Source organism: Scyliorhinus canicula, chromosome 14 (genome assembly GCF_902713615.1).
Source record: "Scyliorhinus canicula chromosome 14, sScyCan1.1, whole genome shotgun sequence".
NCBI lineage: Eukaryota > Metazoa > Chordata > Chondrichthyes > Carcharhiniformes > Scyliorhinidae > Scyliorhinus > Scyliorhinus canicula.
This window is the reverse complement of record NC_052159.1, coordinates 54,500,166-54,526,565: the sequence shown is the minus strand read 5'-3', so window position 1 is coordinate 54,526,565 and position 26,400 is coordinate 54,500,166. Positions and strand designations below refer to the sequence as shown.

At 43.8% G+C, this 26,400-nt stretch overlaps 1 protein-coding gene across 1 annotated transcript in view; it reads right to left on the bottom strand.

The window, feature by feature from the left end:
• Positions 1-26,400, bottom strand: part of micu2 (mitochondrial calcium uptake 2) — a 599,136-nt gene that overhangs the window by 533,621 nt on the left and 39,115 nt on the right.

Here is a 26,400-nt window from a genome sequence, read left to right as displayed (position 1 = left end):
GTAGGGAACCATTTTGTAATGCGACACATAGACAGAAACATGACACTTTAATGCAGTTGCTCACAATAAGTGACCCTCTGATTGTAGGACAGGTTCGTGTTGGAGTATAGCTTTCAGTATAAATCAGATGTGATGTTTCGATTTTTATTAAGCCATTTAATAATTTTTTCTCATGGTGCTGAATTATTTAAAATTCCAAGAATAAGATATAAAAATCAAGTTACTGGAGTTCTAATTTATTAATCTGCTTTACTTGTGCACACCTAAAGCAATTCCCAATATTCCGAACTGTATTTGTCCATTGTGTAAAGCAAACATTCACGTGCATGATGTAGCAAGGCATATGGTGCAAAACTTGAGTTATAAAGCTCTGAGATTTCCACAGAGTTGCTCTGTAATGACATTGACAGGAACGGAGCAAGAACTAAAGATGCCCATTAACTCTGGTTGTTCCACGAAGCCTGCTGAAGTTCAGACAGGAAATTAAGAGAGAATCAGAAATTTAGGGCCTATGTTTGGAAAAATAACTTGTATTCATTAAGTGTCTTATCAAAGGTACACACGTGCCATAACTAATTACTTACTTCTGAACTGCAGTCACAGTTGCCAGGTAAGCAAACTCAGCAGTCTATTGTACACAGGGTCCCACATGTAGCAAATAAGAATAACTGGTCGATCAGTTGGCTGAGGCATCAATATTGGCATGGAAATCTTCCTACTCTTTTCAACAAACATGGGCAAACATACAGACAAGAAGAATTTTTTGAGAGGATTTACCCTCCTCCAAGATACAAAATGCAACAAAATGTCGCCACTGTCCCAGGGGGCCATAGGCAGCTCTCCCCTTTTGAGAGAGAGCGGACTGATGGTCATTTTACCTGAGAGTCGCCATACCTCAGGCAAGGAGTGAAGTTGAGAAGGCGGGACCTTCATGATAACCTCAGCTGGAACAGGAATTGAACCCTTGCTGTTGGTGTCACTCCGCATCACAAACCAATCGTCCAGCCAACTGAGCTAACCAACCCCCAGCAAGAATACTGAGGAAAAACAACTTTCCCAGAAGTTCCTCAAGCAAGGCAATTGCATTCATAAGGTTGCTGAAGAATTCAATATACATTACAATCAGTTTATTCATTTTTCTGAAATTAAGCCCACCCCCTGCACCTCCCTCCCACTTGATTTCTTACATTTTCAGACACAAGAGATCAAACGTTAATGATTAGTGAGTGGCATGTCTCAACCAAAATGGAGAAGAAAGAAATGTCCATTTGTCACAAAGATATCAAAGCAAAAGGTGCAGGAAAGAATCCACTGATTTAATATAATTAAGAAACTAAGGGACCATAATTTAGTACAGTCATTGATGAGTACAGTGTGCCATATGTATTCAATGTTTTGCTTCAGGCACTTTTTGATATAAATTCATTGGGCATTCTTTATTCCATCGCCAATGAAGCATGCAAACCAGCCATGATTGATCAAAGTGAACCCCTATCAAGTTTCTTCATGTACAGTGACCACATACTGAAAACCATTCATAAAGCATCATCTTTGATTTTAAAAAAGCACTTTCATGCAGTGCTTAATTATTTCAGCATATGAATTAATTGCATTACATTCTAAATGATAGAGTAATAGTAAATCCCCTTTTTAAGTTGCCCCATGTAAAGGGTGTCACGAACCACGCTGATGTTATCTGCAAGGGTATCCCAACTTGGAACACCGGTTCGTAGGGGAGTATAGTTTGGTTTTGTATGAGTGAAACCCCAGTGAGACTAAACAGCCCAGTTGCCATGTAACAATTATTAAAGACTATTTATTAAAGTAAAGTAAAGACAAATGCACACGGACAGGACTACTCTACTCTCACGCAATTAAGATGTATGGATTACATGTATGAAATACACACACAGTTTATACAGAACGTTTCCCTTGTTCCAAAATATATCTATAATACCTAAACTCCATAAGACTTCCCCGTTTTCCCAAATAACATCCAAAATAAATAACCAGCTTGTAGTTACTGCATAATGCAGGGACGATACTAAAGTCTGGGAAACGTCTTTTCCTTGTCCACTGAAGTCATTTAAAACTGCCATTATGAAGGTTTTCTACACTGCCTTGGCTCTAAGACTTAGCGGCTTGTTTGATGTAAAACTGGCTTCTAGGCTGCGAGCTGAAACACTAGCTTGGAGGCTGGAAACTGGCCTGTCTGCTTTCTGAGACTGTAGATGTTAACTGACTCACTGGCTTCTCAGGGTATGGTCAATTATTCCTTTGTGCCTCTTTAATTATGCCTTCTATGTATTCTGCTGTCTCCCTCTTTCAACATCCTTAACTATATATTAACATATGTATACCTCATGGATCCAATCATCTATAAGATGTTTCTCCTCATAAGCTAGTCTCACCTAATTATTTAAACCACCTTCTATTCTCATTATTGGGACCTTCTTAATCCTATCTACTGCTGTCCCTAGGCAGATTTCTACCTGTTACTGAACATCTCACATCCTATTATATTTTGTTCACCTTGTTTTACTGCTGTTGCAAGGCAGATTTATGATGAGGGTTAATGGTTATATTAATGAGACATGATTAATGTCATAAGAAGAACATCGGAGTCAGATGACCCGGAGGCTCCAAGAGACCAAGACACATAATATACTGTGTCCATAAAACCATGTGTTTATCATGAAATATTTGTAAATAGTTCTTAATAATTAGTTTCAAGAGAATCTTCATACCAACTAACTCAAGTCACTCCTAGAACAAAACGTCTAAACATGATGATGGCCCAAAACACCCCATTTTCAGTCATTCTGCTTTAATATTGGTTAGTAAATGGGGCCTGTATTCATGTTTAAGGTCAGGAGTTTCATTTCAAGTTGCTTTTCACTGGGTCCGACAGAGGCGTGTGACCCAATCAGTGTCATTTTGGAGAAGGCTTTCCTGCTAATTGACCCTCCCTCTTACCGACCCTCCAGCTCATGTCCTCTCCCACTCCTTGACCCTCCCTCTCACCGACCCCTGTCACCCCTCTGGCTCACAAAGTCTCCTGTTCCCTGACCCTCCTGGTCACTGTTGACCATTTGGCTTGCCTATTCCCTGACCCACTGGTTGTTGCCAACCCTCCCCTCATGGTCTCACCTGCTCCTGGGCCCCCTTACTTCCTGTCCCTTTCAGTTGGCGATGACTCTCTCACAAACCCTCCCTCTTGCCACCTCTCCAATTTGAGGCTTACCTCCTGCATGTAAATGCTGCTCTTGCAGCCTCTTGGCGTTCCTCTTGAGGGACCCTCGCTCACAATGAGGGTTCAAGAGTGGAAAATGGGGACTGGGAGAGGCAGGGAGCGGAGGGTTTGGCGAGCGGAAGGTTCAGCATGGGGTTGGGAGGTTTGTCGGCGGGAGGTTTGGTGGGCGGAACTGATGGTTTTGAGAGAGTCAAGGAACGGGAGAGGGAGAGCCAGGGACCATAATATGTGATGACTGGGAGGGTCAGGGAGCAGGAATGGCAGTGAGCTTGAGGGTTCACAGCGACCGGTATGGTCAGGGATCGGGGGAGCTTGTGGGCCGGCATCTGGATCAGGGGTGAGCAGGAGCTAAATACTAAGAGTTTGCAAATTTTAAAATTTATTTCATTTGAAAAGTTGTTTCATTTAATATAGGAGTTTAGCAATGTAAAGTATTTCAACATATATGGTATAATGTTTTCATGATTTTTCCCGATGAGAACCAAACTGCAGCTTTCACTTTGGTTGTCATGGGAAAATTATCTATCGTATGTCCTATGTTTTATCATGTATGGAACGCTCTGTCTGGACTGCATGTAGAACTAAACTTTTCACTGTACCTCAGTACACATGACAATCAACCCAAATCCAAATCCAAAATTTGATTCTCAAAGTTGTTTCACTTAAAAGTCGCACTTTTCAAAATGTAACAACTTTGAGAACGTCCTGGGCAACAAAATGTAATTATTTCTGAGGAGGACTATGAGCATCCCTTTCAAATTAAAAACAAATTTACAGTTCAACCGGTTTTGAACAGGCCAATAATATTGCACCAGAGGTCATTTTCATAGATCATATCAGACAGCATAATAATATCTGACCTTTGAACTGACAGTCATTAACTGCCTTTAGAAATCTCCTTGTATAAGAAATATTACGATCTCCGTGGAGGAACTGTGAACCAAAACAATTACATTTACCAAATTGCCCCCAAAGAAGAAATTACCAACAAGAGTTCACTTTTTGCCACTTTAACTTATGTTGATCAAGTTCATGTTAAAGTAACACATGAATTAATAGGCAAATAATACTTCAAATAAAAAGGTAAATTTCACTTGAAATAGTCGATACAAAAATGCTAAGTCTTACAGGACCACAAGCAACTGCATCACTCCCCCCCCCCCCCAAAAAAGCACCAAGCAGCTGCATAGTTCATAATATGCTGCAATTTATTCAAGCAGGGCATGTCAGGAGTCCTGTCCAACAGTTTTCAGCTTTGAGATTCATGTGTGTAAGTGTCATCAGAAGGCACACTTTCAAGAACCCTCTCTCCCTCGAATCACGACAGTCCTGATAGTGCAGCTTTCCAGAGTTTATTTTCAACCAATCAACCTGGTTCATAGTTGGCCTCTCTGGGGGAAACATCCAGTATTTTAGCGTCTCCGAGTTAGTCATATTACTGTTCAGGTTTGAGACCTTTTTAACCAGCTCGCACATTGCCTCCAAGAGTTCCTATCTCCTTTTCTGCCAACAGAAAAACTGACCTCTTCCCGAGAGAGATTTGCTTCTTCCCCTGACAAGAATTTGTTGTGTTCCTCTTTCTATCCCAGATTGCTTCCGCTTTGTGTCTGCATCGGTGTGCTGATCGCCTTCACCCTCCAGCTCTTCTGTTTGAAGCTCTTGTGTGCCAGTCACACGACTTTGAGTCTCAACTTCCTTCCCGTTGGTACTGTTTCCAGGTCAAGGGTCATCCGGTTACATGGACCAACATTTCCTATTATCCAAGAAAAGTACAATTGGTCCCTTTACAATTGTCACAAACTCAAGTCTTTTTCAAACATTCTTAAGAACAATTACCACAGACTTTTAAAAGAAATTAGAAATTTTCCTTGTACTGCTTCTGGCTCAAAGGTTGTTAGAGCAGCCTCAGGAAAAATGCATAAATCAGGAATTGGCTATCTTTAAAGGAACACTTTTTTCCTGTTTTTACTGCTTAGTTAATGATTTGCAATAAACTTGAGAAGAAAATTAATTTACAACATAAATCCTAAATGAATAAATAATGAAATTAAAATCACTGTTCTAAACGTTACACAAACTGTTATATGTGAACTTAGTCATGTAATTACAGAATCTTTTACTTTTCTGCTGCCAGTTTTCTTTAATAATTGGAAAATCCAGGCCATTATTCCTAGCAAAATGCTGACAGTAAACCAAGACAGTAAGTTTCTAATTAACCAATGTCTAGAAAACAGATTGTTTCAAGCCTTTTTTTTTTAATGTGAGGTAATTGATTGTGCAAGATACAAAGTAGGTTACTTTGACCTATGCTGATATTACATTAAAATTTACACTGGATTCCATGTCAATCTTGCATACAATTTATGCCAAAATTGCCAGAGATAATCTTATTATTGATCTTATTAACATACACCAGTAAACACTGGCATAAAATATGGAGAAAATCAGCGTAATAATTGAGATGAGGAATGCACAAAGTATACTTCCTGAAGTCTCTCTTTGACATATTGGTATTAAAGATTAAACTTTGAAGACTTAAAACCATCATATATAAAGCACAGCATATTTAAGAAAATACAAATTGTGTAAGCTTTCTTCTGCCAGTGCATGGGGCAGTGCGATAGCACAAGTGGATACACTGTGGCTTCACAGTGCCAGGGTCCCAGGTTCGATTTCCCGCTGGGTCATTATCTGTGCGGAGTCTGCACGTTCTCCCCGTATCTGCGTGGGTTTCCTCCGGGTCCTCCAGTTTCCTCCCACAGTCCAAAAACGTGCAGTTTAGGTGGATTGGGCGTGCTAAAATGCCCTTAGTGACCAAAAAGGTTAGGAGTTATTGGGTTACGGGGATAGGGTGGAAGTGACGGCTTGAGTGGGTCGGTGCAGACTCGATGGGCCGTATGGCCTCCTTTTGCACTGTATGTTCTATGATTTAATACAGATTTTTTTTTAAACCTTGTTAGGAAAAAATACCCATGGAACAGCAAAAATAGTGACTTTAGGTTATATTACATGAACAATTTTAGGTGTAATTTGAATCCATGGGTAAAATCCTCCTTACTGGGTCTTGTACTGTATTCTTTATTTCTTTGAAAGCTCTATTTTTAAAACTCAGAATCTGTTTATATTAAAAAGAGAAACGTTTGTACGATTAAATTGCCTTAAACTTTGTGATCCAATGCAGGTGTCAGGGCTAAGATAATGAGTTAATTGGGGTTTTTAAAGATGCACTTCAGGAGAAGCACGTAGATTTTCCGCAGAAAAATGGTTCAATTCTACTCTTACACCGTAGTTATGCCAAAACTTTGTTTCCCAGGAAGTTCTGGCCATTCGCATACTCACAAAACTCTTCTACAAACAGTATTCTCTGGCCACAGCACGTTATACAGTTTCAAAAATAACATCCGTTAAGTGTACAAATACACAATCTAACAACAGAGATAAATCAGGTAACCTTGGAAACTTACTAAGATCATCTTGCGAAGCCCATTAGAAACCCATGCATTAATGGCTTTGATTTACCATTGTGAAATACACAGCAAGAGTAGAGCTGGACACCTACAACTCGATGAATACCCTTTCAATCATGGCTGGTCCCTAATGTACAGTGCTTCAAGCAAAATGTAAAAAAGGCAAAACACTGCTCCATGTGTTCCTCTCTTAACTTTGGCTTGTATTAATTAGCACGCGTCTACAGCTGTGCTAATAATTATAACTACATCCATCAGAAGTAATGGAAAGGCTTGCCACATGCTGAGGGATGAGGAAATTACTGTACAATTTCATATGCCAGCTCATTCCCACCCATTGGTTGCTGCCCCCAAGTGTATCTCCAAGTAAAAATCTATATACCATTAATGCACTTCCTATCCTACTGTATTTGTACCATAATAATAGTATTTTTCAATTCCTAGTCTCCAAGGGATAGTAACTTCTCACTATTTCAACGAATTTTACAAAAGCATTGCTGATGTATTTACTAATCCATCAATCTCTGTGACATCTCAACAGTCTATCTTAATGAAAACAAAACACTGAACACAGTATTCAAAAAAACATAATGCTGCACAAATGCTTCAGCTAAATTGTAGACAATTATACTGGTAGCAACCTACAGCTGTGCCTAAGTATTCATTTCATTGTATGCTGTCAGCTAAGTTCTGATCCCTCGTCTAATGAACTGTCAATGCTTCTCATCAGCAGTGCCATTCCCGTTGACAATCTTCTTGACATTTTTTGTACCCAGACTTAAGTACAACTAAGATAATGAAAATGCCTTGATTGTTCATATGCTTTGAAAAGATGCCAGAAAGCAAAACCATTAGACCGGTGCATCGAAATTTGAGATGATATCTCACCAGCACTACCCTCAGCTATTTTACTGAAACAGGTTATCCACATATCTGATAATCAGGCTGTTTAAATCAGATATCCTTCTAATTAGGTTGTTTGTTGAAACAGAATTGTTTTTAAAAATAGTTATTAAAAGTTTCAAAGCTGTTAGAAGGAAGAACAGTTCTTCAATTTTGTACTTACCCCACCTAATTATTCTGTTTTTGTCTTGTACCTAAACAATTACAATAAACTATTTGTTCTGTCTTAAACATGAGAATGTAAGGAAGTATAGTGCCAGTTAGACATTCACTTCGCACTTCTGTGGCACTGCAATACTCTTGTTCAATGCCAGATTGTTACTTAAAGATGGGACAAGATCACCACCCAATCATTCCAGCATAAAAAAGCAGAGTGTCCAACCTCCTCACTTTCCAATTACAAAATGTCCTGATCTGGTGATCATAGGCCATATCATTTTCCAAATCGGTCCTTTCCAAATGAAGAGTGTTCGCAAAAAAATTAACTACTTTAAATAAAGTAGGATTGAAATGAGTCTTCAGAACCAAAGGCAATGGTTAAAATAAAAAGTAATAAACTAAGAATCAACACAAAGGAGGGCATTGCACCCACAGGTTGAGAATCCTTATCTGAAATTTGAAAAGCACTGAAATCCGCACTTTTTTTTTCGAGCGCCGTGTGACGCCAAGAGTGGCTCCGAGAAGGTTCCCGGGCGATGCCACAGACGGTCACAAGCCACAGACGGAGCTGTTTTGGTGCCAAAACGTTTTCAGCAATCATCACAGCCAGATGTACTATTGAAAATGCCTGAAGATACCCCTATGAGTAATAGTGAAAGGAAAAAAAGGAAGCATTTGTGCGTGAAAGTCAAGTTATTGCAGAAATCTGACGGTGGTATTAAGTGCAAGGTATCTTAAAGAATATAGTGTTGAGGCGACCACCATCTATTATCTAAAGAAGCAGAAAGACTAACTGTCAAAGTTCTATGCTGAAAGTGATGAGCAGAAGCGAATGATAAATAGAAAAACATTGCATAGTGAAAAATGAAGATCTTGATCGTGTATTGAAAGAGTGGATTCGTCAGCACGGAGTGAACATATGCCACATAATGGTATGCTTATCATGAAACTAGCAAAGATCTTTCATGACGAACTTAAATTAAACGTAACAATTAATATTCAGCAGGCTGGTTCCAGAAATTTAAGAAAAGACACGGGGCGGGATTCTCCAATACTGCGGCTGAGTGTCCACGCCGTCGTTAACGCCGTCGCTCTGCTCCAGCTGCAGATCCCGGCGCAAACTGCGCTGCGGGATCCGCACATGCGCAGGCACCGAGGACATGCGCAGTGGCGCCGACGCCAACACGCGCATGCGCAGTGGCCTCCTTCAGTGCGCCAGCCCCGACGCAACATGGCGGAGGACTACAAGGGCCGGCACGTAGGAAAGGAGGTCCCCAGCCACAGAGGCCGGCCCACCAATTGGTGGGCCCTGATCACGGGCCAGGCCACATCAGAGGCCCCCCCCACACGAACCTTACATGTCATGGTCCCGCCGGCCCAGAGCAGGTTAGAACGGCGGCAGCGGGACTCGGCTCTTTTCTTACGGCCGCTCGGGCCAGAGAATCAGCGAGCCGGCCGTGTAGAGCGGCCCGCGACCGTGCCGCACCAACCATGCCGGCGCCAATGGCGCCGATTCTCCGCTCTGTGGAGAATCACGTGCCGGCGTCCGGGCAGCGTGGCCCGTTCGCGGGGATTCTCTAGCCCGGCCCAGGGCTGGGAGAATCCTGCCCACGGTATTAAATTTTTAAAGGTTTGTGGTGATAAAGCTTCTGATTACGAGGCAGCAGAGAATTTCATTGATGAGTTTGCCAAGATCAACATTGATGGAAATCTAACTCCAGAACAAATCTACAACGCTGATGAGAAATCGTTGCTCTGGTGTTATTGTCCCAGGAAGACATTGACTATAGCTGATGAGAAGGTGCCTACAGGTGTTAAGAATGCCAAGGACATAATGACTGTGCTGGGTTGTGCTAATGCAGCAGGCACGCACAAGTGTAAACCTGCTATGATAGGTCAGAGCATGCGTCCTCGTGGTTTAAAGGAGTGAATACCTGACCAGTCCATTATTACACAAACAAGGGGGCATGGATAACCGGGGGGGAACCTTTCTGATTGGTTTCTCAAATATTTTGTACCAGTAGCTCGTGTCCACAGCAGGGAATCTGGACTGGATGCCGACCACAAGATTTTTTTTATTCCTTGACAACTGTTCTGCATATCCTCCAGATGAACTTCTCATCAAGAATAATGTTTATGCCATCTAATTCCCCCCAAATGTGACTTAATTAACTCAGCCATGTGACCAAGGTATCCTGAGATCAATGAAGAGTAGACTGTTTCTTGAACAGCATGTTGGCGGCAGTGAATAGAGGTATGGGTATGGAAGGTTTCCAAAAGGAGTTTAATGTGAAAGATGCCATTTATGCCGCTGTTAAAACATGGAACACTGTAGATAAAGACATTCTTGCCCATGCCTGGCACAACCTGTGGCTTACATCTATGTTCAATGATGATGATGATGAACAAAGTAATGAGTTTCAAGGATTCTGTGTGACAGAGTAAAAGATGCAATTGGATCTCCTTACATATGCAAAAGAAATACCCTCAGATGCCATCAATAAGCTGGAGGAAATGGACATCGAAGAAGTGCTCAATATTGATAATGAGGCTCCAGTTGTTCATTCAATAACCAATGGTGAAATAGCCGCATACATGCTGAATATTATAGGAATGGAATGCCTTTCAACTGATTTATAGTCCAGGCTGATGTGAGGATGCTTTGAATGTCACATGTGCAATCAATAATTCCCTGTGTCCGTGGAAGTCCAGTCTTTGCATCAAATCAAGACTGTGTTTGACTGGCCCAATCAGTGTCAACGTAGATATACGTGGCTGCCTTGGCAAATATGGCATTCGCCTGGGAGATATGCTGGTTGGCAGGTTCTGAAATCTTGAAGATGTCACCAGAAGATCCCTGGAAGAAGCTGGAGGTGAAGAAATGAAGGGATGTGGTGTCCTGGACAGCCACTGGCAATGTGAGCTCACCTGATCCTCTTGGAAGGAAGTCATGCTCCAGAAGACTGGCGATGTCAACAAAGACCTGCTGTGAAAGTCTCCATATCCTGAAGTACTATTGTGGAGTCTTATCGAGGAAGCTAACACTCTGCATGTACATCCTGTGCTGGGATGTCGCCTCCTTCAAGCTGAAGCTTTGTGTGTCCATTACTTCTGCCCCACAGAGGAGCATATAGCTGCAGAGGAGGCAGTTGATGTTGCTTCTTCCTGTGTTGGTATGGCTCCTGATGCTGCAGCTATCACTATGATGTTCCTCGTGTTCTTCATCAGAGTCCACGCTATTTGATGCCACTCTTCTGTCCCCCCCAACCTCTTTAATATTTATTTTATCCATGCAACAGTCCAATTGTTTTGTAAAGAATGTATGTGAGCTAATTCAACAATGGCTTGTGTCTCAGAGACTTTCACATTCTAAACATGATCTGGATAAGATATATATATTCTAACTTCCCTTTAAATTAATTTTTCTGTCCGGGCAGCACGGTGTCACAGTGGTTAGCACTGCTGCCTCACAGCACCGAGGACATGGGTTCGATCCTGGCCCCAGGTCACTGTCCATGTGGGATTTGCACATTCTCCCCGTGTCTGTGCGGGTCTCACCCCACAACCCAAAATTTTGTGCAGGACAGATGGATTGGTCACACTAAATTGCCCCTTAATTGGTAAAACAAATAATTGGGTATTCTAAATTTATAAAAACAAAAAAAAACAAAAAAAAATGTTTCCACTCATTTTCATCTCAGCATCTAAAGGATACAATGTCATTATTTACCTCCTTATAACCTGTAATACTATGTATACCTCTATCAAGTCACCTTTAACTGTTTCAGCCCAGGTGAAAACAGTCCTGATTTCTCTTCATAATCATAACTTCTCACCCCTGCCAATCACTGTACGCTGGGAAGCAATTATTTAAACTAGATTTCCCCTCATGCTTGGCATTATTTTTCCTTCTGAATGTTAATTGAAAGAAAGTTTATCATTCATACTCAAGGCAAAAAAAAAGAACGATGAGGCAAAGGAACTACTTATAAAACTGTAGTAGCAACAATAGCAATTTAGGCTATACTAATCTGAAACCCAACATCTTGAATGGTGCTGAAATAGGATTATTTTATAGTAAATACTGATGCAGCTGCCCACCTGCCATTAGCAATCTTGTCATGCATTGGTAACAAGCTCAATACAGATGTGACAGGTTGTCAAGACTAAATATTACTGCAGGATAACTTCAAATGTGCTGCCTGCCAATTCAGGCACTTCCAGAAAAAGCAACCGGGCCTCAAAAGCTTTTCTGAATCAATTGTGTTTCCATAAGGTTTTGTCATAAATTCTATTCTCCCTCCCTCATTGATAGTTTTGTTATCTCAAGAGTGACTATCCCAATGCATTCTTGGTTGGCCTCCCACATTCACTCCTCTGTAAACTTGAGGTCATCCAGAACTCTGCTGCCTGTGTCTTAACTCACACCAAGTCTCATTAACCCAGTGTTCTTCAAACTTTTTTTCCAGGGACCCATTTTTACCAACCGGCCGACCTTTGCGACCCAACCCGGCCGACCTTCGCGACCCACGCCGGCCAACCTGAGCGACCCACCATTTTCTCTTACCTGGTTTGCTGCTGATAAAAATGGAGGAAATGGTTTTGGGTCCCTTTGGCCCTCGTACACGCTCCTCCAATGGAACCTGTTGGATGAAGGTGAAGCCTTCCGGTGTCAGAAAGTATGGAGTCTCCATCTGTCCAAAGTTCTGCATTTCTTCCGCAAAATTTTATTAAATAAACCCCCCCCGAACTTGTAAAAAAAAATTAAAAATTAAATGAATAAAATGAATAAAAAACGGTTACAGAGGAACAGTGCACAGATGAGCATGGAAATACCATTGTGAAAAAGATAATGCAAGAATGAGTATAACTAATCATGATTTCTATTCCTTTTATTCTCTAATAGATGGAGACATGAACATTACACAAATAAACTACTTACTTCATTGCACCTTTCAAAATTACCCCAGGTAATCAAGGAACAATGAAGTGAAATGATAAATTATGCGTGCACAAGTGAGCGATTAAGCTGAGACCGTTGAAAAAAATAGCGGCCGCACCGCGCATGCGCGCCCGAACATCAGCGCGCATGCCCATACTTCTGTGCATGCGTGGCGATGATCATGCGCGCATGCGCAATTCGCCCAAATTTTTGTTACATGTTCGCGGCCATTTTAATGGCTGCTTGCAGCCGGCGTTATTAACAGCCGGCTGCTACGTGGGGATTTGCGCGATCGGGAGTGCCGTGAAGGACGGCTCCGCGACCCTCCCGCGACCCACCCGTGGGTCGCGCCCCCGAGTTTGAAGAACACTGCATTAACCTGTCACACCCATGGGCTCACTAACCTACATTAGCTCATGGTCAAGCAACATCCTGATCTTAAAATGCTCATCGCTGTTTTAAAATCTCTCTATGGCTTCACCTCTTCTTCATAGAATCATAGAATTTATAGTGCAGAAGGAGGCCATTCAGCCCATTGAGTCTGCACCGGCTCTTTGAAAGAGCACCCTACCCAAGCCCATACCTCCACCCTATTCCTATAACCCAGTAACCCCACCCAACACTAAGGGCAATTTTGGACACTAAGGGCAATTTAGCATGGCCAATCCACCGAACCTGCACATCTTTGGACTGTGGGAGGAAACCGGAGCACCCGGAGGAAACCCATGCAGACACGGGGAGAACGTGCAGACTCCGCACACAGTGACCCAAGCCGGGAAACGAACCTGGGACCCTGGAGCTGTGAAGCAATTGTGCTAACCACTATGCTACCATGCTGCCCGACCGTGCTCTGTAATCTCCTCCAGCCTTACAGCCCTTGAGGATGTGTGAAGAGGTCAGTTCAAGATCATTCAGGAGTTTGGTAACAGCGGGGAAGAAGCTGTTTTTGAACCTGTTAGTGCATGTTCTCAGACATTTGTATCTCTTGCCCGACGGAAGAAGTTGGAAGAGAGAGTAGCCTGGGTGGGAGGGGTCTTTGATTATGCTGCTCACTTTTCCAAGGCAGCGGGAGGTGGGTTCACGTGGTCTGTGTTCATGACTCTCTGTAGTTTCTTATGGTCTTGGACTGAGCAGTTGCCATACCAGGCTGTGATGCAGCCAGATAGGATGCTTTCTGTGATGCATCTGTAAAGCCCAAGCCTGAAAATTGCCCAGGTCGTGCTGCATTTGGACATGGACTGCTTCATTATCTAAGGAGTGGCGAATGTTGCTGATCATTACGCTGAACACCCCCACTTCTGACCTAATGAAGCAGCTGAAGGTGGCTGGGCCTAGGACACTATCCTGAGGAACTCCTGCAGTGATATTCCTGGAGCTGAGATGATTGACCTCCCACCACCACAACCATCTTCCTTTGTGCCAGGTATGACTCCAACCAGCGGAGAGTTCCCCCCTGATTCCCACTACCTCCAGTTTTCCAACGCTCCTTGATGCCATTTTTGGTCAAAGCATAGAATCCCTACAGTACAGAAAGAGGCCATTTGTCCCATTGTGTCTGTACCGACCCTTTGAAAGACCACCCTAACTAGGCCCTTTCCTCCGCCCTATAACCTCACCCTAAGGGCAATTTAGCATGCCCAATCCACCTAATCTGCACATCTTTGGGCTGTGGGAATAAACTGGGGCACCCAGAGGAAACCCGCAATCACAGGGAGAACATGCGAACGCCACACAGACAGTCACAAGAGGTAGGAATCGAACCGGGATCTCTGGCTCTGTGAGGCAGCAGTGCTGACCACTGTGCCACCATGCCACCCATATGCCGCCTTGATGTCAAGTACAGTCACTCTCATCTCACCTCTGGCATTTAGTTCTTTTGTACATGTTTGAACCAAGGCTGTGATGAGGTCAACAGCTGAGTGACTCTGATGGAACACAAACTGACCATCCATGAGCAGGTTATTGCTGAGTAAGTGCCGCTTGATAGCACTGTTGATGACTCCTTTCATCACTTTGCTGATGATGGAGTAGGCTGATAGGGCGGTAATTGGCTGGGTTGCGTTTGCCCTGTTTCTTGTGTATATTTCCCATATTGCCAGGTAGATGCCAGTGTTGTGGCTGTACTGGAACAACTTGGCTAAGGATGTGGCAAGTTCTGGAGCACAAGTCTTCAGTACTATTGCCAGAATATTGTCAAGGCCCATAGCCTTTGAAATATCCAGTGCCTTGATATCACATGGATTGAATCACATTGGCTAAAGACTGACACCTGTGACGCTGGGAACCTCCAGAGGAGACCGAGATGGATTATCCATTTGCCGTCTCTGGCTGAAGATTGTTGCCAATGCTTCAGCCTCATCTTTTGCACTGATGTGCTGGGCTCCTCCATCATTGAGGATGGGGATATTTGTGGAGCCTCCTCCTCCAGTGAGTTGTTTAATTGTCCACCACCATTCACGGCTGCACATGGCAAGACTGCAGAGCTAAGATCTGATGCATTCATTGTGGAATCGCTCAGCTCTGTCTATTATTTGCTGCCTATGCTGTTTGACACACAAGTAGTCCTATGTTTACCATGTTGACATCTCATTTTGAGGCATACCTGGTGTTGCTCTTGGCAGGCTCTCCTCCACTCTTCATTGAGTGAAGCATGGTAGCATTGTGGATAGCACAATCGCTTCACAGCTCCAGGGTCCCAGGTTCGATTCCGGCTTGGGTCACTGTCTGTGTGGAGTCTGCACATCCTCCCCGTGTGTGCGTGGGTTTCCTCCGGGTGCTCCGGTTTCCTCCCACAGTCCAAAGATGTGCAGGTTAGGTGGATTGGCCATGCTAAATTGCCCTTAGTGTCCAAAATTGCCCTTAGTGTTGGGTGGGGTTACTGGGTTATGGGGATAGGGTGGAGTTGTTGACCTTGGTAGGGTGCTCTTTCCAAGAGCCGGTGTAGACTCGATGGGCTGAATGGCCTCCTTCTGCACTGTAAATTCTATAATCTATGAACCAGGTTCGATCCCCTAACTTGCTTGTAATGGTAGAGTGGGGGGATATGCCGGGCCATGAGGTTGCAAATTTTGGTTGAGTACAATTCTGCTACTGCTGGTGGCCCACAGCACCTCATGGATGCCCAGTCTGCAGTTGCTAGATTTGTTCAAAGTCTAACCCATTTAGCATGGTGGTAGCACCACACACACAATGGAGAGTATCCTCAATGCGAAGCTGGGACATTGTCTCCACAAGGACTGTGTGGTGGTCACTTCTACCGATACTGTCATGGACAGATGCATCTGCAGCATGCAGACTGGTAAGGATGAGGTCAAGTATGTTTTTCCCTCTTGTTGGTTCCCTCACTATCTGTTGTCCCAGTCTAGCAGCTATATCCTTTAGCACCCGGCCTGCTTGGTCTGTGGTGGAACTACCGAGCTGCTCTTGATGATGGACATTGAAGTCCTCCACCCAAAATATATGATGCACCCTTTGCCACCCTCAGTGCTTCCGCAAGTGGTGTTCAACATGGAGGAGTACTGATTCATCAATTGATGGTGGGCGATATGTGGTAATCAGCAGGCGGTTTCCTTGCCCATGTTTAAACTGAAGCCACGAGACTTCATGGGGTCCAGAATCAATGTTGAGAGCCCCCAGGGCAACTTCCTCCCGACTGTATACCACTGTGCCAACTCGTGATGAAATATATTGTGCATCTTTAACATGCTGATATAAATAGAAAATAAACGAAATGGTAAGAGTAGATAAAATTGTTAAAATAGCTAGAAGCAGACCAAACAATGTATGGACATTTTTAAGGAATAGATTGGTATATCAACACACTCAAACCAAAACACATTTCTAACATACATTCATTTAAAACTACTTATTTAAACGTGTTCAAAGTCTCCAGAAAACTATAATGTTGCACAATGCTCATTTTTAGATGATGAATCTGTTGTACAATCATGTGGAAATAGTGGAAACTTGTGGGAAAAGGGAACAGTAGCCCCAAACGGATATTTAGTCTCCCAGTTCAAAAACCAGAAAAAGCTGCAAATATAAAGCATCAGCATCTGGCACAGAGTTACAACCAAATATTAACCTACCCGTTTTCCTTTATAAATACTATGTATTACCAGCATTTTCTGATGTTCACAGTTATTGTTTTCCTGTTCTAATTGAGATTTAGAAGCTCTAACAGAGCTGGTCTAATACAGTTGTGAATTTCCTACCTCATTCTACACAAGTAAAATTAGTAGGGTTTAAGAAGATACTTTGTATGGAAACGGCTATGGAACTGCATTCTGTTGCGAATACAAGTACGTTTTCTGCATATTTGTTGGTTCTGGAGTCAATTTATTCCAAGTAAGGGGTATAAATGTTACAAGGTGAGAATGCTTTGAATAGTGCTTTTATTGTGTCTGCAAAGCATAATTAGGACATAGATTGCTTTCAGAAAGAAACTAATGGGCATGAGTGTAATCTTCAATTTACAATATCCTTTGTTGGTTCTATCTACATTACACAAGACCTTGAAGTTGTTGGGGAAGCCATAACAATTTTCCTCTGATCTCAGACAACATCTGGTTGTGTACTTCCTTGAAATGTCACGCTTCCACTAACATTTTCCCATCACACCACTATTGTCATAAAGCAGTGTATCTGCCAGCTCAACATGAGCATCAGCATAGATGATTTGCTTATTGTATGTTAAGATAGATGTACACTTGAGGTCGTAAGACTAGTTGCAGCTAAATAGGGCCTACATTCTCACTAACTGGCACTGGCAGTGTTGGAAACATAGACTTTTAAAATTGTACATATCTGCAGGTAAATCCCATACATTCATATATGGTCCAGCACAGAGGGTTCAACAAATGACAGGTAACAATACCTGTTGAATTTTTGCACATAAAGGATATGGGTCTAGATCTTCCATTCTCCCGACAGTGGTATTCTGGACATACCCCAGAAGATGCACTTGGGGTCCATTGGGCTTTCCAACACAAGGATTCTGTGGGATTTGCCAAGGAAGTTTCAACTTCCAAAAGGCAATCCCCTTGCCTTTGGAACCCAGTTGGAGACATCAGAGGGTCCTGACTCACTTACCTGGATAGTTACCCAGAAAATGATAGACAGGAAAAATCCTTATCTAAATCTGGGCAAATATACAACTGACCTCCCTTCCCCAAATCCCCACCGAAACCCTTCACTGACCTCTGACCACCCACCAACTAACGCTCCATGATGCTCTGAACCCCCACCTCATGAATCTCCGACACTAACATCCCCAAACATCTTTCTGACTCCAACTCCTCCTACCCTGGGGCCCTCCAATTACATTCCCCCCCCCCCCCCCCAACCACCCTGGAGCCCTCATTTCTCCCTCCTTCCAATCCCCACCCACCCAGCCCGTGTCCCCTCAATTCCCCCAACCTCACGGCCCCCTACCCTCTGGTCCGATTTTTTCACCTCCCCCAGCACCAAATCTGCCCTGACAAAACTGATGAGCAACAGCCTCTGTGGCAGTAATCATTGAGTCCTCAATCTCTCTTTGCAGCATTCAACAAAGCGGATCCCTTTATCAGTGAGTTAGGGCTTTGGGGGGGTTTGGGGGTCGTGTCAGGGGTCGAAGATTGGGACGCCATTTAAAAATGGCTGCCCGATCTACTAACAAAAAGTAGTCAGCACAGTAGCACAAGTGACTAGCACTGTGGCTTCACAGCGCCAGGGTCCCAGGTTCAATTCCCCGCTGGGTCACTGTCTGTGCGGAGTCTGCACATTCTCCCCGTGTCTGAGTGGGTTTCCTCCGGGTGCTCCGGTTTCCTCCCACAGTCCAAAGACGTGCAGGTTAGGTGGATTGGCCATGCTAAATTGCCCTTAGTATCCAAAAGGTTAGGAGGGGTTATTGGGTTACGGGGATAGGGTGGAACATAGAACAGTACAGCACAGAACAGGCCCTTCGGCCCTCAATGTTGTGCCGAGCCATGATCACCCTACTCAAACCCACGTATCCACCCTATACCCGTAACCCAACAACATCCCCCTTAACCTTACTTTTATTAGGACACTACGGGCAATTTAGCATGGCCAATCCACCTAACCCGCACATCTTTGGACTGTGGGAGGAAACCGGAGCACCCGGAGGAAACCCACGCACACAGGGGGAGGACGTGCAGACTCCACACAGACAGTGACCCAGCCGGGAATCGAACCTGGGACCTTGGAGCTGTGAAGCATTTATGCTAACCACCATGCTACCCTGCTGCCCTAGTGAGAGCTTATGTGGGGCGGTGCAGACTCGATGGGCCGAATGGCCTCCTTCAGCACTGAATGTTCTATGTTCTATGAATGTAGATAAATGTAGCATTATGCGTGCGGGTAGCACAGAGCTAGAGTTGTGAATTTAAGGCTGTTCTTCACAGAAGTGTCTCAGTCAAGGCTTGTTCACATTCTAGTTCACAGGGCTGAATGCAGCCACCAAGTCTTTCTGATCTGACCTATCACGGTATTGGCCTTTGCAGACTTCATGACAAACGTCTGAAAAATGCTGCGAACCTAATTATCCAATGACAGGGTGGCTTCTCCATCCTTGGCTGCTGAAAGGCTTACCAGTGAGCCTATCAGCAGCCAATACATGGAGCAATCAGCCTGTGATTGGACGAATAAGATGGAATTCTCGGTTTCAGTGTTGAATGTTCAAAGTGAAAGGTAAGTACAGCTGCAGCAGGCTGGGGGGGCAGGCCCAGCGAGTCAGTGAGTGAGAATTTGCATGTGTGGCGGTGAGAATATGTGCATCTTGTTACGATCCCAGCTGATGTTACACTGGACAGTTAGGCCCCAGAATGGAACCCCGGCTCAACAGATCGTAACATATATTTAGAAATGGGTGAACAGAGTCACAGGGCTGCCAATTAACTTTAACCAAAGACTAAAACATTTATTAAACAAGACAAAGTTAACTATAATACACTGCTCCTTCACCCCACTTATAACTTCACAGATGTATAACAGCCTCCCCGAACAGGCGCCGGAATGTGGCGACTAGGGGCTTCTCACAGTAACTTCATTTGAAGCCTTCTTGTGACAATAAGCAATTTTCATTTCATTTCATTTCACAGATTTATCAGGATAACACATGTGACAAAATATATTGTATATTATATTGTTCTTGCAGTCCATGTAAACCAACAGGTCAACTGTGGTCAGACACACCACACTCTGAAATCAAGTGACAGATACCACCCAATGCAACTCCTGGGGTTTCTCATCAAATGCCCCCACCAGATGCTTGTCACATGGTGAGCCAACTGGTCGTATTAGAATTTAATTGCCACATGAGTGTTTCCAAACTCCACTCCCGAAAAAAAAATGCCTTGGAACCTTCTCCCAAACAATGCTTTTTTTGAGATGCCTTCACCTCGGATCCTCTTCCAGGTTTTCAATCTCTTCTTTCAGTATTTTTCTGCCTTGGATTGCCACGGTGCATTCAAGCTTCCACACAATCTCTCAGTATGCCAGCAGAACACCACTGCTTCACAGGCAGTATTAAGATGTCACCAAACTTTTGATTTATCTCAGATGTTCAGCTTCTTACCTAGCTGACTTTAAATCTGGTTCTTGAGCTGTCTGTTTAACTCAGAGAGAGTGCTTAGCCTTTTCATTGAAATCTCCTGAACAGGACCTTACTGGTCCTGAACCTGTCCTGAACAGGACAATACTGACAATACTTGGAAGACTAAAATATTTTAGTTTCTGCGAATGACGGGCAACATACAGCCCTGGAACAGATTCAGAAGAGGGCCACTAGATTGACACCAAATTTAAAGGCCTTTAGTTACCACAATAGGCTTGGAAAGCAGTGCGTTTCCAAAGTGCAGACATTAAGATATTTAACTGAGATTTTTTTTGAAATAATTAATTTGGATCATATGGATAGGTTATTTGAGTTAGATACTTTAGCGAGGATCTGAATATCAGTTATTTAAGCATAGGGTTACACTGGACATCAGGTGATTCGTTCTTTTTCCAGGTTGTTGACCCTGGGACACATTGCAACACAATGAGGAATTGCTGCAAATCAGCAAAGGGGAGCTCAATGAGCTCCAAACTATGGCTGACGTCATATATTGGAGGATGCCGCTCCATTTGGCATTTGCGAAATATCACCATTTCTTTACCTCTAAAATAATATGGAATTTGTTTTGCCCTTTTTGTGGCCTCTCCTTGGAGAGTCAAGGCTAGCTAGTGGGAAAGTCGGTTGCACCATGACAAGATGGAGCAGGTATTATTGGCTGCTCATTTCCTATCTCCACAGTGTCTTGAATTCCTTCTTTGATGTCCTCCACTTTCCTCCTCTAACAACCTCCTCAAAACCCACCTCTTCGGCCACGCTACTTGCCTACATTTCAACACTGACTGCACTTCAAAAGTACTTCTTCGGTTTAAAGCGCTTTTGAGATGTCCACTGGTCATGAAAAGCACCTACATAAACGCAAGTCTTTCTTTTCGCTCTTGGCTAGCTCTGGTCATCATTGCCTGAATATTACTGTTGCTCATATTAGCCAGCAATTGCTCAACAAGTCCTTTGCCTGCTACTTTGATGCAGGCATTATTTTAGAATCGTTCAACAGTTCTGCGAAAATTGAAAAATTATTTGAATAAATATTCGTTCTTACATGTCCAACAATAATTTATTTTGATTATGGAAGTACTTATGCAGCTACTCTGAAAAGAAATTTTTGAAAACAAATGAATTTGCATTAAACTTGACAAAAAAATTGGAAAAATTATTTGTAAACAATTGCCTTTTAAAATTTCTGCCAACACTGTTTGAAAAGAAACATTAACACAACCGTGTTAATAGTTGACAGCACATTATAGGGTTGCTGGTGTAAAGACCTTCAGGTTTGCTCATGAAAAGAGCATCATTTGACATCCCAGTTGCCCTCTGTCATCACATAAAATTTACACTTGAACACATTCGAGCAAAAAGAGCTTCAGTAATTATTACAATTCATTTACTGGAGTTTAATTTAATTCATTAATCAGTTTACTGAGTTGTTAACTAAGAATAGTTTGGATAACTATCAAAGCACTGCACTTTCTTGCAAACAACCACGTTTCTCCACATTATGTTCTCTTTTCCTCTACTGAAGATGCTGACTAATGCTGGGTGGCAAAGCGCCATAGGGGTGTCGTTATAAGTGGCAAATGCAGATTGACACAGGTAAAGACATCAAACCAGTTTGAATCATAGAATCCCTACAGTGCAGCAGGACCCATTGAGTCTGCACCCACCCCTCAAAAGAGCACCTGACCTCGGCCCAATCTCCCACCCTATCCCCATAACCCCATCCAACCTTTGGACCACACTGGCACGGGGCAAATGTGCAAACTCCACAGTCACCCAAGATTGGAATCGAACCCCGATCCTTGGTGCTATGAGGCAGCAGTGCTAACCGCTGAGCCACCATGCCGCAGTAATGTTCCTTTGAGAAAAGGAAGCAGAGATTAGGAGTACATCTTGCACGACTAAAACTTTCAACAGAGGCATGGAGGAACAGAAAGATCAAATACCTACACTTTAAAAATGAAGGAGAAAAAGGTTTCTTGACTATATTGCACCAAGTACAAAAGTAAGATTGCTGTTCCACTGAGTCGCTTGCCTTATTTCATGATTTAATTATCCAAGATTTATCTTTCCCATACCTTTTCAACCTTTTACCTCATTGACTGGAGTTAGATACAGCACTCAAGGCACGATGGAGCTTGATCAATGTTTTCCCCGAACTGTTTTAGTTATATAGCCACACATTCTATAGCCTTTGTTAATTGCTACATAGAACATAGAACAGTACAGCACAGAACAGGCCCTTCAGCCCTCAATGTTGTGCCGAGCCATGATCACCCTACTCAAACCCACGTATCCACCCTATACCCGTAACCCAACAACCCCCCCTTAACCTTACATCGTCTGGGCATTTTGAGATTCCTGGTTCTTTTTCATCTCCAATCTCAGTTACTTCAGCGTTATTCACTGAGTTTGTTTGGGTGTGGGGGTTTGAAAGATGGCAGCAAAGTAGGTAACAACAGATCAACAACAATTTGGGTCACTCCAACATTTGTCCATAGAATACAATTCATAATAGTCCAGACTCGATCCTAAAGGGCTTAAAAAGAGAAAACAGCAGGCTTAAAAGCATGGCAATAAATCAAACTCAGATGAGAAAAGCAAGGGACTAAGCAATGTTAAAGGGACAGTCCACACAAATCTTGATGCACAACAGGTAGGGTGAAGCCACAAAACAACAGAAACTGGTGAGCAACCTTACAGATTAAGCCATGCCCAACGAGGTAATTTTTCTGTTCAGAACAAAGAACATCTAGTAAACTAATCAAAAAAGAGAAAAGTAACAATGTATTACTTCATTTTTGGAAAAGTAGGCAGATCCTGAGCTAATTCTAGCTGCTCTTCACTAAATGTTACAATTCCTTTTAATAGGAACATTGTCAGAAATTTGCACAAAGTATTTTATACATTTGAATAAAATCGAATTTTAAGAATGATTAACAACCTTTTATTCAACAACACAGATGTGGATGGACACGGATGGAAATCTGAAACTACTGGACATTTTGAGCATTCAGTTTTTAGTTCCACAGTATAACAACCAGTGTTTATCGACCGGAATTTTCCAGCCATTCCCGCCGGCAGAATCTTCCAGTCCCGCCAACAGCAAGCCCCCACCGCAGGTTCCCCGGCAGCAGGGGGTGCAAACAATGGGAAACCCCTTTGACAATTGCAGGACCATAAGAGCCCGCCATTGGCCAACGGCGGTGTGCCTTTCTGTTCTCGGAATGTCCACCTTCTGCATGTCTCTCAGATGGGCCGTTTATTGATTTTACTATGTTCAATTAGGCATTTACAGCCTTCCAGGCTCAAATGCTGAGCTCAACATTTTCAGCTCATAAACACTGTGGACGGGATTCTCCCAACGGGAGTCTAAGTGCCGACGCCAGAGTAAAAACCGGAGTGTTTTACTCCGGCGTCGGCGCCCGTTCCCAGACCCCTATTTCCCCCCCTCCGTGGGGTGAGCAGGGGCGTCGCACGATTTACGGGGGCGGGGCCTCGGCGTGACATCACAGACCCGGCGCCGCGTAAAAGACGCGCCGTCTTGGGTCGTCCCATGCATGCACAGTTGGGCCGACGCCAACTAGTGCATGCGCGGTAAACTCGCGGAGCACTCCGGCCCCTCACCAACATGGCACCGAGGTTCTGGGGCCAGCCGCGGAAGGAAGTAGGCCGGGTTTGGGGGGGGGGGGGGAGAAGCCTGCCCGCCGATCGGTGAGCCCTGATCGCGGGCCAGACCCCATCAGAGGCCACCCCCCCCTCCTGGAACGGAGCCCCCCTCCCCCCCACAGGCCATCCCCCAAGCCTTCGGGTCGAGTACCCGCCGACAACGATCAGGTGTGGACAACGCCGGCGGGACGCGGCCGCTTGGCCCAGAGAATTGCCGCTCGCCGTTTGCGGCGATTCTCCGAGCAGCCCGGCACGATTCGCGCGCCGCTGGTTTCGGGGGCCGGGTGGGTGTCAGGGCAGCGTGGCGCGATTTGCGTGGCGCCCCGCCAATTCTCCCACCCGGCTGGGGGGGGGGGGGGGGGGGCGGTGGGGGGAAATACCACCCTTTCTATTTCTCCAAACAGGGACTAGTAATGATTATGCTGTTGCTATTTACAGTTCCTCTAAATTCATCTTTTGTGTCCTGTCCTATTGCCCTTTTGCCTTGCCCCATCATCCCTTTTGTCATTTAATCAATCCTGCTTCTAGCCTATTACAAATCTTCCCGTTTATTCTTGCCTCCCCTCACCACCCTTTCCTTTCCTCCATTAAATTTTTTTACACCAGTTCGAATGAAATACTAATGATTTGAAACGATGGCCGTTTGTCTGACAACAGGTGCTGCCTGATCTGCTGAGTACTTCCAGAATTTATTGTTTTTAATTGCTCATTTTGAATCATGATTTCCCATCGTATGAAAAACATTCAAACACGCAGGTATCACAAGCAGTTAAGGAGGCAAATGTTGGCCTTTATTGCAAGAGGACTAATTCTTTGAAGATGTAACCAGTACAGTTGACAAGGGGGAGCCAGTCGATGTGGTATATATGGACTTTCAGAAGGCGTTTGACAAAGTCCCGCATAAGAGATTAATGTGCAAAATGAAAGCGCCTGGGATTGGGGGAAATGCACTGAGGTGGATAGAAAACTGGTTGGCAGAGAGGAAACAAAGAGTAGGGATTAATGGGTCCTTTTCAAATTGGCAGGCAGTAACTAGTGGGGTACCACAGGGATCGGTGCTGGGACCCCAGCTATTCACAATATATATTAATGATTTGGATGAGGGAACAAAATGTAACGTCTCAAGGTTTGTAGATAATACCAAGTTGGGTGGGAGGGTGAACTGTGACGAGGATGCAGAGATCCTACAGCCTGATCTGGACAGGTGGGACAAGTGGGAAAATCAATGGCAAATGCAGTATAATTTGGATAAGTGTGAGGTTATTCACTTTGGAAGCAAAAACAGGAAGGAAGATTACTACATGAATGGTTGTAAATTAGGAGAGGGAAGTGTTCACCAGTCACTGAAGGTAAGCATGCAGGTGCAGCAGGCGGTAAAGAAGGCTAATGGTACGTTGAGCTTTATTGTGAGAGGTTTTGAGTATAGAAGCAGGGATGTGTTGCTGCAATTATACAGTGCCTTGGTGAGGCCACACTTGGGAGTATCGTTTGCAGTTTGGTCTCCTTCTCTGAGGAAGGATGTTCTTGCTCTCAAGGGACTGCAGCAAAGGTTTACCAGACTGATTCCAGGGATGATGGGACTGTCATATGAGGAGAGATTGACTAGGTTGGGATTGTTCTAGATGGAGTTCAGAAGAATGAAGGGGAATCTAATAGAGACATATAAAATTCTAACGGGACTAGACAGGGTAGATGCAGGGAAGATGTTACCAATGATAGGTGTGTCCAGAACCAGGGGTCACAGTCTGAGGATTCAGGATAAACCATTTCGGACAGAGACAAGGAGACATTTCTTCACCCAAAGAGCGGTGAGCCTGTGGAATTCATTGCAACAGGAAATAGTTGATGCTAAAACATTGAATATATTCAAGAGGCGGCTAGATATAGCACTTGGGGAGAATGGAATCAAAGGCTATGGGGAGAAAGTAGGATTAGACTATTGAGTTGGATGATCAACTATGATCATGATAAATGGCGGAACAGGCTTGAAGGGCCAAAAGGCCTCCTCCTGCTCCTATCTTCTATGTATCTATGACTAGAGTACAGTAGCAAGGATGTCTCCTGTAGCTGTCCTGAGTATTGGTGAGACCACATCTGGAATATTGGGTATAGTGTTGGTCTCCTTATCCAAGAACGGATATACTTGCCATGGACGGGGTGCAGTGAAGGTACACCAGACTGATTCCTGGGATGGCAGGATTGTTGTATGAGGAGACTGGGCCTGTACCCACTAAAATGTAGAAGAATGACAGGAGATCTTATTGAAATGTATAAAATTCTGTCAGGGCTGACAAACTGGATGCAGGGATGTTATTTTCTCTGGCTGGGATGGGGTCAGTCTCAGAATACAAGTTAGGCCATTTAGGACTGAGATGAGGAGAAACTTCTTCAC